We start from the raw sequence: 6,000 nt of genomic DNA on the forward strand, positions 1-6,000 counted from the left end.
AAACCTAACCCAACTCTTCAACCTATCTCTAACAACGGTTGTCTTCCCCTCATGCTTCAAACATGTCTCAATCACACCCATACTCAAAAAGCCCTTTCTTGACCCATCTTCTGTGTCTAGCTATTGCAGCATATCACTTCTCCCCATATGCTTCAAAATTAGTGGAACAACACATCCATCTTGAACTGTCCTCCCATCTCTCCTCCTGCTCCCTCTTCAACTGCTTGCAATCTGGTTTCTGACTGCACCACTCCACTGAAACTGCCCTGATTAAAGTCAGCAATGACATAATAACTGCCAAATCCAACCAACACTACTCTGTCCTCCTCCTCCTGGACGTGTCCTTTGCTTTTGACACAGTGGACACAGTGGACCATTCCCTACTACTACAGATTCTCTCATCTCTCATCTCCTGGCATCACAGACTTGGCCCTATCTTGGATGTTGTCATAACTAACAGACCGAACTTTCAGCGTCTCTTACTCACACACCACTTCCTCACCTTGTCCCCTAACTGTCATTGCCCCCAAGGTTCAGTCCTAGGGCCCATGCTTTTTTCCATTTACACCTTCAGCCTGGGACAGCACATAGAGTCCCACGGCTTCCAATTTTACTTCTATGCTGATGACACACAGATCCACCTCGCTGGACCTGATATCTCCTCCCTTCTATCCCACAATGTCTGTCGACTATTTCATCCTTCCTCTCTGCTAGATTTCTACAACTTAACATGAACAAAGCAGAAATCATCATCTTTCCCTCATCTCACTCAACCCCTCCAACAAACTTATCAATTAAAGTAAATGGCTGCTCATTCTCCCCAGTCCCGCAAGCTCGCTGCTTCTGGGTAACCCTGGATTCTGACCTCTCATTCAAACCACATATCCAAGTCCTTTCCACTTCCTGCCAACTCCAACTCAAAAATATATCCCTGATCCGTACATTCCTTATTCAAGAATCTGAAAAAAATCTTAGTCCATGCCTTCATAATCTCCCACCTTGACTACTGCAACCTCCTGCTCTGTGGCCTCCCTTCTAACACTCTCGCATCCCTCCAATCTATCCCAGACGTTGCTGCCCAACTGCTGCCCCACTAATCCTCTTCCCCCTCACTATTCCCTGGCCTCTCCCCTCTGTCAATCCATTCACTGACTCCTCAATACCCAATACTCAATAACCATGGCATACAAAGCCATCCACAACTTGTCTCCTCCATACATCTGTGACCTAGTCTCTCGCTGCTTACCTGCATGCAACCTCCGGTCCTTACAAGTTCACCTTCTCTACTTCCCTCTTATCTCCTCTTCACACAATCACATACAAGATTTCTCCCGTGCATCTCTCCTACTCTGGAACACTCAACATATAAGACTCTCCCCTTCAAGAGGAACCTGATGACCTACCTGTTCCAACAAACTTACAACATACAGTAAACACCGCTTCACCATACCGCTGCATGACCACCACTGACCTCACCTACTGTATTTCCTCACTCATCGCTTGTACATTGTAAGCCCTCGCGTACAGGGTCCTCTCTTCTCCTGTACCAGTGAGTGACTTCTATTGTCTAAGATTATTATACTTGTTTTATTATGTATACCCCTTTTCACATGTAAAGCACCATGGAATAAATGGCGCTATAATAATAATAATAGTAATAATAATAATAATACATTAATCCTCTTCAGGGGTCCATTTCTTCTCCTTATTTGTGATGCTGGGGGGATTTCCTCCACATGCCTTCTAGATCCAGATTCCCAGTTTCCTGGGCAATAAGTGACCTGGCTTCCTGTTGTGCCGGAGGCACCAACATAGAAGAATAGGCAGCAGCCATCCGTCTCACCTGTACCATCGCCTGCTCCCACATAGGAGCAGGGGAATCCCAAGGACAGTACAAACTCTCGGGGTGGTAGTAGCCTGTCTTGAGCCACCTCAAGGAGCCTCTCAAAGGTCCTTTCATTAGGGAATCAGCCAGATCTGGATCACAGGCTCCTGCAACATCTGCTGTTGTGCCAGTTTCCTCTGGCTCAAATATTCCTCTAGTCACTCCCTCAGGAGTCTCGCATGGTTCTGACATCTTGTTGCCAGCAAAGGACGTTACACTGTATGGATGACTAACTGAATACAGTAAAAAAAATGTACACTTTTTGGAGTGTTGTATATCACAAAAATATACCCTAGACCACAGAATACTATATTGATGAGAAATTTAACCCTGAAAAACTCTACAATGCGTATCGGAGCCCGGTGCTTACTTTTTTGCTATTATCTGCAAAATTACTTTAGTTAGAATTTTGAAACTCTAGGTATTCCTCAAGTATGTTGTTGTTGGTAATATCCAGTTGTTCATATAATTTTTTTGATAGGCATTTTGGTGTAACAATGCTTTTTTGGGGAAAACCACATCTGTACGAAACGGGGGCCTTTTAGGCCCCTGGTATTTTTATCATGTACTCAGAAGTATTTGTGTCTCAAGTTACTTTATTTGTAGTCAGGGTTGCTGCTGGAGGGGCAAGGGGGTGGATTATGCCATGTGAGGATGTCATGTGTTTTTTGGAGGGAGTGATAAGGCCTAGAAGGAAGAAGAATCGCTTCTGCAAAAAATATGTCTGGAAAAATATCACAAAAGAGCAACTTTATGCATATGTTGGACTTTTACTGATGGCAGGGAGTCAAAAATCGTATGATCTTCCAATCAGAGAATTATTTCTGGACCCACTTTCTGATCCACACTATAAAGCGACAATGGCAGTGGACAGATATGAGGAAATTAGAAGAAACATTCGATTTGATAAGCGAACTCGAGCAGCAAGGTTCCAAACAGACAAATTAGCCCCTATCAAAGTGACACTGGTATCTTACAAAGCGAAGAAGGAGAAATCCGTTATATTACTCAGTACCATGCATTATGATTGTAGTATTGACAGCAATGACAGGAAATTGAAACCAGAAATCATCCTGTATTACAATAAAACTAAAGGAGGTATAGACAAAATGGATGAAATGGTGGGAGAATATTCATGCAAGAGGCAAACAAGACGTTGGTCTGTAGTAATTTTTTCAACTATGCTTGATGTAGCAGCCCTGAATTCATTCATTATTTATACAGAAACTCATTCAGAATTCCATGCAAGGAGGAAGGACAGGAGACGCCTATTCTTGAAGGACCTTTGCCATGAACTTGTAATGCCTGAAGCAACATGAAATGCTTGCCAAAGCAAACTAAAGAAGCAATTTAACGGTGTGGCGTAAAGTTTCAGGATATTCCAGGGCCAGGAGAAAGAAAATGAAAGCGTTGTTTCATTTGTCCAAGAAACTTAGAGAGGAAAACTGAGCGATATTGTACCACTTGTGGGAAAAATGTCTGTAAAGAACATTCTTCAGAAAAGATAACATGTGAAAATTGTTTGGAAGACCAATAGAATTGAAAAGAAAAAGTTAGAAAAGAAATGTAGCTGCAGCTAGTTTACTCTAGATTTATATACCTTTGTGTGTTTTTCATATCTTTGTTTGAAATTTGGCAAAAAAAAATGTTTTTTGTATTTTCTGCAAAAAATTATAATTAAAATGTTGTGCATTATTCATATCTTATTTTGCAATTTTGAAATAAACGTCACGCATGCTAGAGTTAATGCTTTATCAATTTTATAGATCACAGACATTTACCCCAGACCACGTAATGCTGTATGGCTGAGAAATTTAACCTTGCAAAAAGTTTTTATGTTTTTTTTTACTTTTATAGATCACAGAAATGTACCCCACACCATGGAATAGCGTATGGTTGAGAAATGTGATCCAGCAAATTTTTAAATGCTTTCTTGGAGTGTTAGATATAACAGAAATGTACCCCAGACTATGGAATAGTGTATGGGTGAGAAATGCAATCCAGTCAATTTTTTTAATGCTTTTGAGGAGTGTTAGATATCACAGAAATGTTCACCAGACCACGGAATACTATATGGCTGAGAAATTTAACCCTGAAAAACTTTTTAAGGCTTTTTCAGTTTTATAGATCACAAAATGTACCCCACACCACAGAATAGTGTACGGGTGAGAAATTTAACCCTGCCAAAGTTTTACATGCTTTTTGGAGTGTTATATATAAAAAAAATGTACCCCAAAACACACACTAGTGTATGGGTAAGAAATTTAACCAAGGAAATTTTTTCACAATGATTTTTTGGAGTGTTATATAGATATAAAAAGAGCTATAGGGATTAATTTGCCAACAGACTGAACAGCCCTAATTCCTGTCTACAGATTGTATTCTGTCACTCTCCCTGCTCTCCCTGAGACACAATCGTGAAGTGGAACAAAATTTATTGGATATTTTAAAATTTTAACAAATTAAAAACTGAAAAGTGGGGAGTGCAATTTTATTCAGCCACTGAACTTTTAGTGCAGCAAACTCCTTCCAGAAGTTCTGTGAGGATCTCTGAATAATCCAATGTTGTCCTAAATGACTGGTAATGATAAATAGAATCCACCTGTGTGTAATCAAGTCTCCGTATAAATGCACCTGCTCTGTGATAGTCTCAGGGTTCTATTTCAAGTGCAGAGAGCATCATGAAGACCAAGGAACACACCAGGCAGGTCAGAGATACTGTTGTGGCGAAGTTTAAAGCTGGATTTTGATACAAAAAGATTTCCCAAGTTTTAAACATCTAAAGGAGCACTGTGCAAGCGATCATATTGAAATGGAAGGAGTATCAGACCACTGAAAATCTACCAAGACCCGGCAGTCCCTCTAAACTTTCATCTTCAACAAGGAGAAGACTGATAAGATATGCAGTCAAAAGGCCCATAATCACTCTAGATGAACTGCAGAGATCAACAGCTGAGGTGGGAGAGTCTGTCCATAGGACAACAATCAGTCGTACACTGCACAAATCTGGCCTTTATGGAAGAGTGGCAAGAAGAAAGCCATTTCTCAAAGATGTCCATAAAAAGTCTTGTTTGAAGTTTGCCAATAGCCACCTGGGAGACGCACCAAACATGTGGAATAAGGTGCTCTGGTCAGATGAAACCAAAATCGAACTTTTTGGCCACAATGCAAAACGATGTGTGTGGCGTAAAAGCCACAAAGCTCATCACCCTCAAAACACCATCCCCACTGTCAAACATGGTGGTGGCAGCATCATGATTTGGGCCTGCTTTTCTTCAGCAGGGACAGGGAAGATGGTTAAAATTGATTGGAAGATTGACGGAGGCAAATACAGGACCATTCTGGAAGAAAATCTGTTGGAGTCTGCAAAAGACCTGAGACTGGGACGGAGATTTATCTTCCAACAAGACAATGATCCCAAACATAAAGCAAAATCTACAATGGAATGGTTAAAAAATAAACGTATCCAGGTGTTAGAATGGCCAAGTCAAAGTCCAGACCTGAATCCAATTGAGAATCTGTGGAAAGAGCTGAAAACTGCTGTTCACAAATGCCCTCCATCCAGCCTCAATGAGCTCGAGCTGTTTTGCAAGGAAGAATGGGCAAGAATTTCAGCCTCTCGATGTGCAAAACTGATAGAGACATACCTCAAGCGACTTGCAGCTGTAATCGCAGCAAAAGGTGGCACTACAAATTATTAACTCAAGGGGGCCGAATAATATTGCACACCCCACTTTTCAGTTTGTAATTTGTTAAAAAAGTTTAAAATATGCAATAAATTTCGTTCCACTTCACGATTGGGTCCCACTTGTTGTTGATTTTTCCCCCCAAAAATTCGAATTTTATATCTTTATGTTTGAAGCCAGAAATGTGGCAAAAGGTAGAACAGTTCAAGGGGTCCAAATACTTTCACAATGTACTGTATGTGATACAAACAACAAAGCAAAGGATTAGCCCTGACAAGGGCTCTTAGTATGATGGTTCTGCTTCAGCACTAGTATCAACATTACAGGACTCTGATTCGTTATACTGTGCACACACACACACACGCCTGGACAAACACGGTTTCTCTCCAATGCAAACTGTCACAGAACTGTGCAATGGTATCAGAGTGC

General features: G+C 41.0%; 1 long non-coding RNA gene across 1 annotated transcript in view; it reads left to right on the forward strand.

The window, feature by feature from the left end:
• LOC141251438 (uncharacterized) overlaps positions 1-3,457 on the forward strand; it is a 38,262-nt gene extending 34,805 nt beyond the window's left edge. The window contains exon 3 of the long non-coding RNA XR_012313183.1: positions 1,689-3,457. This is a non-coding gene — a long non-coding RNA (uncharacterized lncRNA). The remainder of the gene's footprint in view (positions 1-1,688) is intronic.
• Positions 3,458-6,000: the final 2,543 nt, after the last annotated feature.

Source organism: Phyllobates terribilis, unplaced genomic scaffold (assembly GCF_046119375.1).
Source record: "Phyllobates terribilis strain yellow unplaced genomic scaffold, ASM4611937v1 Scaffold_2__4_contigs__length_985480577, whole genome shotgun sequence".
Taxonomy (NCBI): Eukaryota; Metazoa; Chordata; class Amphibia; order Anura; family Dendrobatidae; genus Phyllobates; species Phyllobates terribilis.